This window comes from Rattus norvegicus, chromosome 5, assembly GCF_036323735.1.
Source record: "Rattus norvegicus strain BN/NHsdMcwi chromosome 5, GRCr8, whole genome shotgun sequence".
Classification (NCBI taxonomy): domain Eukaryota; kingdom Metazoa; phylum Chordata; class Mammalia; order Rodentia; family Muridae; genus Rattus; species Rattus norvegicus.
In genome coordinates, this window is record NC_086023.1 from 70,260,222 (window position 1) to 70,272,500 (window position 12,279).

A 12,279-nucleotide genomic window follows, 5' to 3' on the forward strand; every position below is an offset into this window, starting at 1 on the left:
GTTTCAGAGGGACGAAGGTATCTTTAGGGGGACTGAGTCCCTGAACTGTGCTCTTCCATCACGTTACCCTATGAGGTGTTTCAGCACCGACATCTCCCTGAGAGTTAATATTGAGATAAATAATGGGTTTGCAGAAAGTATATCAGATACCAGAGCCTACATTGGAGGTGAACAAAGCAATCCTGTGTTTTTCAAGGAGAGGCATCTGGAAACCAGAGTTGACAATCACATCTGAAGAAGATCATTCCCAACTGAGAATTTATTCAATAGTCATGAAAACAGAATGTTGTGGTAAAAAATAAAAAAGGGCTGAACTTTGCCCACATGTACCCTGGCAGTCGCTCTCTTGCTAGTTCCAGCTCCAGTCGGGCATTGGAACTAGTGCTAATTTATCTCAGAAGCTCCAAACTGCCCCCAAGTACCCTGACCCAGGAGGTCCCAGAGTCATTCCAGCTTGGCACCCTGCAAAGCCACCCTGCCCTCACCATTCTCTTAGTGTGGACTGTGCTTACATTCCCAGCATCCACCCCCTGATCAGAGCAGCTGCTACCCTCTTGTAACTCTCTGCTGCTGCTCTGTTTACATTCCCAACATCCATCCCCTAATAGTTATGGTATAAATTCGCAACAGTTAAAATTAAGACTCAACAAACTACAACCCAGCAATCAGATTTATATGTTAAATTCTCAATACATCCACACAATAAACTCACAATCAATTGATAAGGATGTAAACCGCCCACCTAAATAAGATAAATTTGCCTACAGAAATCCATCCCAGCTAACTTAGCAATTCAAGACCATGGGATCTGGGTCATCCTTTGTGGTCTCACTCTTGATTCTTCCTCCTTCTCTCCTGCCTTACAAAACTTTGTCCCTGCCTTATGTTTTTACTGTCCAATCATGGCCTTGACCTAACTTGTGCCAGCCCTCACCTGCATATTGATATCAACCTAAAACAGAACTAGGATTTGTCTGTTTTATTCAAAGAAAAAAAAGGACAAATTTTTATCTGCTTTAATAGTAAGTAATAAATTAATTGCTCCATCATGAATGAACTGTGGGAAGTCATATTATCCATACCTCATGTATATATGTACAGCTTGATTCTAGAAGCAGCGTGAAAGCAGCACCCACACTTTTTATTTCCCTTCTGTATTTTCAATAGCAAAACAAGATAAAGCTGAAATCTGCATGGAATGAAGATGAGTTCTTGCTGTTTAACTCTGAGATCCCAAAAGTAGAATTTATTATACACTTCAAAGAATTTCCATAGCCACAGTCAATGAGGACTCCTGTTCCTTTATTAGATTTATCAGAACATAAGGTTCAGAGTGGGACGCTTGAGGGAATAACACAGTTTGATTTCTAGTTCAAACTAGCACAAACAATTGGATAGAAAAGTGACGAGTTAGGCAACTTGTGGTGCAGCTCTGTAAGGTTACAGGACTGAATATTTGATTTCAGGAGAACTTTGGAAACAATTTTCAGTTTCTGTACAAGCTGTGTAGCTTCACTAGTGCTCAGAATTCTCAGAAGATAACATCTGCCCTGATTCCTCCCATAGGTTTGTGATGAGGACCACCAGGGACTCTTTGTAGACAGGAACCTTATGATTACATCCTTTAACCTTTACCTTATATAGTAATCTCCCAGGTCCTTGTGGTTTAAATTCAAAAGTCGTTTTAAGTAGCACATCTCATTCAACTATATGTACAGCCTAGCAGCTTAATCTCTGTGGCAAGAGACAACACTGAGGGATGGAAGAGAAAGTAGGTTTCTCAATGAAGCAGCAGATGTATGAAAATGTCTTCAAACCAGGTGATAGGCACACAATATTTTTAGTGTTCTAATAAATATCGATTTTGTGATAAAGTATCAGGCTGTCTCTACTGGAACTAAAGTGGTTTTTAGAAATATATTTAATCTGCCTTTCTTGATTGCTTCATTTTCCCTCCCAGGTGGGATTGAGGTGTCCTCACTAGGGCCCATTGGCTTGTTACCTTCTTGAGTTCTGTAGATTGAGTCCAGATATTTTGTATGTTTGGCCAGTATCCACTTATTAGTGAGTGTTTACCATGTTTGTCCTTTGGGGACTGAGTTATGGCACTCAGGATGATATTTTCTAGTTTCATCCATTTGTCAGCAAAATTCATGGTGACATCAGTCTTAATAGCTGAAGAGTATTCCATTGTGTAAATGAACCATATTTTCTCTATCTATTCTTCTATTGTGGGACATCTGGGTTGTTTCCAATTTATGGCTATCACAAATAAGATCACTTTGAACACAATAGAGCATGTGACCTGTGGTATGGTGAGGCATCGAGGTATAGCTGGGTCTTCAGGTAGATCTTTTTCCAATTTTCTGACTAATCTCCAGATTGATTTCCAGAATGGTTTTAACATCTTGCAATGGAGGAGTGTTTCTCTTTCTGCATATCCTCACTAACATCTGCTGTCATCTGAGCTTTTTATCTTAGCCATTCTGATTGGTGTAAGTTGTAATCTCAAGGTTGTTTTGATTTGCATTTCCCTGATCACTAAGTACTTTGAAAATTACTTAAAGTGCTTCTCAGCCATTCCAGAAACCTCTGTTGTGAATTCTCTGTTTAATTCTCCACCCTATTTTTTGATTGTGTTGTTTGGTTTGTTTGGTGGTTAATTTCTTGAGATCTTTATATATTTTTAATTTTAACCCTCTATCAGATGTGGGGAGTGAGGGATCTGGGTGGGAGAATAGACAGGAAGGGAAAAGGTGAAACATAACCAGGTATTGGGGATGGGAGGACAGGACCAACGCCCTGATGGCCAGCAGAAAGAATAGAAACAGGCAACCCCTGGAGGTAGAAGGTAGGGGACCCTCTGAAATATACCAGAGACCTGGAAATGAGAGACTCTTAGGCTCAAAGGGAGGGATCTTGGATGAAGTGCTCTATACAGGAGAGGAGAAATTTGTAGAGTCCACCTTCAGTGCAGGGATAGGACATCAAGTGGAGGGATGGTGTTGCCATTCCACAGTCAAAAACTCTGCCCCAATATTGTTCGTCTCTGAAGGAACAAAAATGGAGAAGAACATGAGAGAAAGGATATCCAGTGATAGGCCCAAATTGGGATGCAGCTCAAAGGGAGGCCCAGAGTCCTGACATGGTTACTAATGCTATGGTGTGCTTACAGACAGGAGACTAGCACAGCTGCCCTATGAGAGGCCCAAGAAGCAAATGAGTCAGATGCAAACAATTGTCAGAAGCCTGGGAACCCTGTGGCTGAATTGGAGAAAGCTGGAGAAAGCTGAAGAGGAAAGGAACACCATGGTAAGACCAGAAGTATGAACTGACCTGGACTCCTGAGATCTCTCAGACACTGAGCCACCAACAAGGCCACATAACCCAGCTGATGTGAGGTCCCCTGCACATACACCTTAGGAATGCCTGAACTGGCTTCAGTGAGAGAAGATGTACCTACCCTCCTAATTCTTGAGAGACTTGAGGCCCCAGGGAGCAGAGAGGTCTGGTAGGGTGGGGGTAAGGGATGGGGACATCCTCTTGGAAGTGGGGTGCGAGGTATGGGAAGGGGAGTGGTTTGGACACAGAATGGGAGGTGGATTGAAAACTGGACTGTAGACATAGTACCATCTGTGGACAAAACTATACCATTCCTGGGCATACACCCAAAAGATGCTCCAACATATAACAAGGTCCATGCTCCACTATGATCATAGCAGCCTTATTTATAGTAACCAGAAGCTAGAAATAACCCATATGTCCTTAAATAGAAGAGTGGATACAGAAAATGTGGTACATTTTCACAATAGAGTACTACTCAGCTATTAAAAACAATGACTACATGAAATCCTTAGGCAAATGGATGGAACTAGAAAATAACATCCTGAGTGAGGTAACCCAGTCACAAAAGAACACACATGGTTTGCACTCAGTGATAAGCCCCAAAGCTTGGGATACCTAAGAAAAAAATCAAAGATCATATGAAGCCCAAGAAGAAGGAAGCCCAAAATGTGGTTGCTTCATACCTTCTTAGAAGGGAGAACAAAATACCCACAGGAGAAAATACAGAGACAGAGTGGAGAAGGGACTGAAGAAAAGGTCATCCAGAGACTGCCCCAGCTGGAGATCCATCCCATATGCAGTCACCAAACCCAGTCACTATTGCTGATGCCAAGAAGTACTTGCTGACAGGAACCAGATATGGGTGTCTCCTGAGAGGCTCTGCCAGGACCCTACTGATACGGATGAGGATGGTTGCAGATAACCATTGGATTGAGCAAGGGGACCCCGAAGGAGGAGTTAGGCAAAAGATTGAAGGAGCTGAATGAGGCACAACACCATAGGAAGAATAGCAATGTCAACCAACCAGACCCCACCAGAGCTCCCAGGGACTAAACCACCAACCAATGAGTACACATGGAGGGAGCCATGACTCCAGTCACATATGTAACAGAGGATGGCATTGTTCAGCATCAATATGAGGAAAAGCACTTGGTCCTGTGGAGACTTGTTTCCCCAATGTAGGGTAATGCCAGAGCATTGGGGTTGAAGTGGGTTGGTGGGAGCTGAGGTATCCTCATAGAAGCAGGAGGAAGGAGGAAGGGGCTATGGGAGAGGGGGGGAAAGGGTATAACATTTGAAATGTAAATATATAAAATATCAAAGAAAAACAAAGTTAAAAATATATATTTAACTGTTTTTCATAACATGTGGTAGAGAAAAGTCAACACATGTAAAAAATTTAAAAAAAACTCAAAAAAATTTGCTCTGTAATTTCATCATATTTTAGGCTTTTCTATAAATTGTCTTGCATTATTAAAACAGTCTACATTTAAAAGGTATGTTTAAGATGACACATTTCATTAATTGTTTTCTAGGTTTATAAACATCTTTCATAAACCTTTTTTTCTTGTCAGTCCCCTAAGTGCGTGTCCCATTTTAAATTAACTTCCTAATTAATTATGTATGTGTGTGTGTGTATATGTGTACAAGTGTGCATGTGTGTGTGTGTGTGTGTGTGTATGTGTGTGTGCTGTTTTCCTCTTCTGAAAATTGTAAGACATCACCTAAGTCCTTTTGACAATATCTACCTATATTAAATAGTAATTATATTATATCCCCAAACATAAAATAAATTTTATTAGAGTTCTGGTTCTAATATTGGACACTTTCCCATCATCTCCCTAGGTGAACTGCTTACTTATAGGCTAAAAGTTAACTGTCAAAAAGTAGAATACACCTGACTCACAGGAAAACAAATGATGCTCTCCTTTCTTCTGCTTTCCAGTTTTCCACCAGAAGCCGCTGCTAGCACACTGACCACTTTACTGGACTCCAGACTCCGACTCATAAAGTATCATAGAAGTGTGTGAACTTACATGACCTTTCCTCATTAGCTCTCTTAGCAAGTTAGGGATCTTTATTTTTGGAAAAGATTTCTACATTCTTTTATGTACTTGCCTCTCCATATTGCTGCCCAAGTTTTCTATGATATATTTTTATATTAATTGAACACACTCCCTTTGGATTTTTGAAGTCAGTCCTAAGTATGTATGCATTGCTGTATATGCACATTTGCTCAGTCATCCCTTGGCAAAGAGGGCTTATAGTTTCCAAAATCATCATAGATATTTAAGTTCCTGGAAATTCAAGTCTCTTATACAAATTGGTATAGTGTTTGTGCAGCTCTGGTAGAAATCTCCTATGTTCCTTCAACAATTTCTAGATGAGTTGTAATGCGTAACACAATGCAAGTGACAGATAAATATATAAGTGATATCATAGGGTTTATGGAATGAATAGGAAAAATCTTACAACTGTAAGTTTAGTATGCATAATATATATGTATATATATATTTATATATATATAATGGGTCAACTCTTTTTTGTGCATATGTGTACATGTGCACATGTGTGATGCGTATATATCTTTGTGCAAGTAGCCATCTTTTTATGCACAGAGAAATAGCCACAGAAGACAAATTCTCCCAGGAGTCTCAGATTTCTTAACTTTGTAGTTATTTCCTTTCTGGGCTCCTCAGATTTCAATATCTTAGATTTTGTTTTCTTTTTTACTTAAATTCATGGATTGGTGACATAATTTAGATTCATGATATTTTAAGTTTCAGATACCCACCCATAGCATCCTTCTTTACTTTCAGAAACATGCATAAACTTTCTATATATCATTCCCATTTGATATTTAATAAACTTATCAAATTTAGGTTACTATAACTAGAGATGTCTCAAAAGAAAATAACCTTCTCCATTTTTATATTTTGCTGCACCTGTTATAGACAACTCAGAATTTTCAGGGGTTTTTGTTTGTTTGTTTTGGTTTGTTTTATTGGACTTTTTATTCACAATGTAAATGTTATCTGTGTTCCCAGATTTCCCCTCTAGAAACCCACTATCCCCTCTGTCCCTGCTTCTGTGAGGGTACCCCTTCACCCACCAACCCACTCTCTCCCACCTCCTTGTCCTGACAATCCCCTACACTGAGACATTGAGCCTTGATAGGACCAAGGGTCTCTCCTGCCATTGATGCCCAATAAGACCATCGTCTGCTACATATGCAGATGGACCCATAGGTCCATCTCTGTCTTCTCTTGGGATGGTGGTTTAGTCCCTGGGAGCTCTGGGGGGGGTGGGGTCTGGTTGATTGATATTGTTATTCTCCTTATGAAGTTTCAAACCCCTTCAGCTACAACAGTCCTTTCTCTAACTACTCTTTGGTTATAGTTAAAATTATGTAGCTATTCTTGACTCCACATCATAGTTCAATATAGAGTGCAGCTAAGGATTTTTATGAGACTGGGTCTTCCCTTCTAAGATCTAAATATGGATACGCATTCAGAGAACAATATCCTAGTCAACAGAATTATACTCTTAGAATTTTTATTAATACATACAATTTGCCTTAAGACAGCCCTCTAGAAAAAAATACTATGACTCTAAGTTCCTATAATTTGTAAATATTTTTAAAGATTTAATTAATTGTGTGTGTGTGTGTGTGTGTGTGTGTGTGTGTGTGTGTGTGTGTGTGTGTAGAGGATATAAATTCCTCAGAACTTGGATCATGGGCCTTTGTCATATGCCAAGATTATATTATGTATGCTGAAGTTTAAATTCTGTTCCTCTTTATTTACTGCCAAGCCATGTCTCCATTCTCAATTATTCCATTACTTTCTAATTCATTGGGGGTGTACACTGATGGTATTTTTATAAACATAATAATCCAAATGTTTTCTAAATTAAACAAAATAAATAAATAAGAGTATGATGTTTTGATTAAATCCTTAGGCTATGATTCAGCAAATATTTCTGAATATTCATAGACTTTAAAAAAATAACTATGTATGCCTGACAATGACCTAACTTACATTTTCTCATCTACGTGACTTCTAAATGTTGTAGGTTGCAGGAGCACAGGGCTTTCTCTATCATCAATCTTTGACTCATCCAGGGACTTTGTCATGTATTACAGGTTTCAAGCCTTCTCACTCTGTTGATGAACCCATCTTTATTTCTTTGCCTGGACCTTCTTATCTTTTCTCTCTTTTTAAACTGTCATATATTAATATCTCAGAATTGGATCTGCATTGCGAAGCTGACCCTGTGATACAGTATGTACCCCAGTCCTGGGCAGAGAGAGCAAGTCCTCAACAAGTGCTGACACACCAAAGATCACTGGTAAGACCATCACTCCTGCCCAAATACTGGGCCCAAGTCAGAACTACTTGGAGCCATGGGACTGAGGAACCGTGGCAGCCTGGAAAATGATTCTTCTGGTTTACATCTGAAGCCAGGATCTGTCCCTTTGACACAACTGTCTGAACCCCAGTCCTGCCTAGAGAGTGCGTGTCTCCCATGAGTGCAGTCACACCTAAGACCACAGGTTCACAGGCTCACAGGCTTACAGGAGGGATAAACCCCAGTCAGACACAGCAAAAGACAGGAGAAAACCAGATGGCAAGAGGCAAGCACCAGAATATAAACAACAGTAATCAAAGCTAATTGAAATCATCAGAACCCAGTTATCCCACCACAATAAGCCCTGAATACCCCAACATACCTGAAAAGCAAGATTCTGTTTAAAAATCACATTTCATGGTGATGATAGAGGACTATAAGAAGGACATAAAGAACTCATTTAACAAAAAAAGGAGAACACAAGCTAAGATATAGAAGCACTTAATTGGTAAACATATAAGTCCCTTAAATAAATACAACCAAACAGGTGTAGGAATTGGAAAAAATCCAGGATCTTAAAATGGGAATAAAAACAATAAAGAAATCACAAAAAGAGACAATACTAGAGATAGAAAAACTAGGGAAGAGATCAGGAGTCATAGATGCAAGCAACCATCACCAACAGAATACAAGTGATAGAAGAGGGAATCTCAAGTGCAGAAATTATCATAGAAAACATTGATAAAACAGTCAAAGAAAATGTAAAGCACAAACAGCTCCTAACCTAAAACATCCAGGAAATCCAGAACACAATGAAAAGATGACACCGAAGGACAGTAGGCATAGTAGAGAGTAGATTTCTAAATCAAAAGGGCCAGTAAACATCTTCAACAAAACTATAGAAGAAAATTTCGCCAATCAAAAGAAAGAGATGACCATAAACATACAAAAAGCCTAGAGAATTCAAAATATATTGGACCAGAAAAGAAATTCTTCCCATCACATAATAATCAAAACACTTCGGTGGAACAGAATTGAAGACCCAGAAAAGAACCCACACACCTATGGTCACTTGATCTTTGACAAAGGGGCTAAAACCATCCAATGGAAGAAAGATAGCATTTTCAACAAATGGTGCTGGTTCAACTGGAGGTCAGCATGTAGAAGAATGCAAATCGATCCATTCTTAGCACCATGTATGAAGTTTAAGCCCAAATGGATCAAGGACGTCTACATCAAACCAGACACACTCAAACTAATAGAAGAAAAAGTGGGGAAGAGTCTTGAACTCATGGGCACTGGGGGAAATTTCCTGAACAAAACACCAATGACTTATGCTCTAAGATCAAATCTTGACAAATGGGACCTCATAAAACTGCAAAGATTCTGTAAGGCAAAGGACACTGTCATTAGGACAAAATGGCAACAAACAGATTGGGAAAAGATCTTTACCAATCCTACATCTGATAGAGGGTTAATATCCAAAATATACAAAGAACTGAAGAAGGTAGACTACGGAGAGACAAATAATCCTAATAAAAATGGGGTACAGAGCTAAACAAAACATCCCCAGCTCAGGAATATCAAATGGCTGAGAAGCACCTAAAGAAATGTTCAACCTCCTTAGTCATTAGGGAAATTCAAATCAAAACAACCCTGAGATTCCACCTTGCACCAGTCATAATGTCTAAGATAAAAAAAAAAAAAAACTAAGGTGACAGAAGATGCTGGGGGGATGTGGAGAAAAAGGAACACTCCTCCATTGTTGGTGGGATTGCAAACTAGTACAACCACTCTGGAAATCAGTCTGCAGGTTCCTCAGAAAATTGGACATTCCACTACCTGAGGACCCAGCTATACCACTCGTGGGTATATAACAAAAAGAACTGAAAACAGGACCCCTTTGGGGGTAATTAGAGGAAGGATTGAAAAAATTGAAGGAGCTTGGGACCTCATAAGAACAACAATGCCAACCAATCAGAGCTTCTAGGGACTAAACCACTACCGAAAGACTATACATGGACTGACCCAGGGCTCCAACTGCATATGTAGCAGAGAATAGCCTTGTTGGGGCACCAGTGGAAGGGGAAGCACTTGGTCCTACCAAAGTTGAAGACCCCAGTGCATGGGAATATGTGGGGGGAGGGCAGTAAGGAGGAAGTATGTCGGGAATTTCCATATGGGGGATGGGAGTGGAGGGGATGGGAGCATATGGATAGGAAACTAGGAAGGGGAATAACATTTGAAATGTAAGTAAAGAAATATATCTAATAAAAATTTTAAAAAAGAAAAAAATAAATTTCACCTTACTCAACTCAAAAAAAATAAAAATACAAAATGCACAAAACAAGAATATTAAACACAGTAAGGAGAAAAAGGTCAAGTAACATACAAAGTCAGACCTATCAGAATTATAGAAGACTTCTCACCAGAGACTATGAAAGCCAGAATATCCTGGGGGAAATGTTATACAAACTCTAAGACAACATAAATGGAACATAGGCTACTATACCCAGCCAAACTCTCAATTTCTATCGATGGTGAAACAAAGATATTCCATGACAGAACAAAATTTAAATGATATAGTTCCACAAATCCAGCCCTACAAAGTATAATAGATGGAAAACTCAAGAAGGAGGGAAACTAGTCCCAAGAAAAATCAAATTAATCTTTCAATAAACCCAAAAGAAGACAGCAACACAAACTTAAATTCACTTCTAACAACAAAAATAATGGCAAGCAACAAACACTTGTCCTTAATATCTCTTAACATCAACAGATTCAATTTCCCAATAAAAAGACATGGACTGAAAGAATGGATACATAAACAGGGCCCAGCAATTTGCTGCATGCAGAAAACACACATTGGTAGCAAAGACGTGCACTATCTAAAGTAAAAGGCTGGAAAACCTTTTTTTCAAACAAATGGTCCCAAGAGACAAGCTTAAGTAGCTAATTTCATTTAAAATAAAATGTACTTCCAAACACAAGTTCTTAAAAGATGAGGAAGGACATTTCATAGTCATAAAAGGAAAAATCTACCAAGATAAACTTTCAATTCTGAACAACTATGCCCCAAATGCAAGGGTACTCACATTCACAAAAGAAACTTTGCTGAAGCTCAGTGTGTACATTGAAACTCACAGAATAATAGTGGGGGACTTCAACACCCTACTCTCACCAATGGACATATCGTGGAAACAGAAACTAAACAGAGAAACTGTGAAACTAACAGGAGTTATAAAAATGTATTTAACAGATATATTTAGAACCTTTCATCCTAAAACAAAAGAATATAACTTCTTCTCATCACCTCGTGGTACATAAATTGACCATACAATCAGTTACAAAACAAGCCTCACCAGATAAAAGAAGATTGAAATAATCCCACGCATCCTATCAGATCACCACAAACTAAAGCTGGTCTTTAGTAACAGCAAAAACATTAGATAGCCCACATACAAATGGAAGGTGAACAACTCTCAATTCAATAATTTTGTAAGGGAAGAAATAAAGAAAAAATTAAAGACTTAATAATGAAAAAGAAGGCACAGCATACCCAAACTTATGGGACACAATGAAAGCAGAGCTTAGAGGAAAACTGACAGCTCTGAGTGCCTCCATAAAGAAATTGAAGAGAGCATACAGGAGCAGCTTAACAGTACAACTGAAAGTTCTAAAACAAAGAGAAGCAAATATCCTGTGGAAGGCAGGAAATAATGAAACTCATGTCTAAAATCAACCATAAAAACAAAAAAAATTATACCAAGAATAAACAAAACCAGAAGCTGGTTTCTTGAGAAAATCAACAAGATCAATAAATCCTTAGGGATAATAACTGGAAGTCACAGAGGCAGTACCCAAATTAAAATTAAATCAGAAAGGAAAAGAGAGACCTAACAATAGAAACAGAAAAAGTTTAAATAATTATCAGGTCCTACTACAAAAGCCTATAATCAATAAAACTGAAAGATCTAGATGAAATGGATATTTTTTTCTAGACAAATAAGGCACTAAAGGTAAATCAGGATCAGATAAACCATCTAAACAGTCCCATAACCCCTAATGAAATAGAAGCTTTTGGTAAAGTCTCTCAATCAAAAAATGCTGAGATTCCATCCCATCCCGGTCAGAATGGCTAAGATCAAAACTGAGGTGACAGCAGATGCTAGCAAGGATGTGGAGAAAGAGGAACAATTCTCCATTGCTGGTGTGATTGCAAGCTGGTATGACCACTCTGGAAATCTGTCTGGTAATTCCTCAGAAAATTGGACATAGTGTTACCTGAGGACCCAGCTGTACCACTCATAGGCATATACACAAAAGTAGCTCTAATATATAATAAGGACACATGCTCCACTATGTTCATAGCAGACTTATTTATAATAGCCAGAAACTGAAAACAACCCAGATGTTCTTCAACAGAGGAATGGAATCAGAAAATGTCGTACAACTCTACAATGGATTACTACTTAACCATTAAAATTAAAAAAATAATAAAATTCACAGGCAAATGGATGGGACTAGAAAATATAATCCTGAGTGAGGTAACACAGTCACAAAAGAACACACATGGTATGTGCT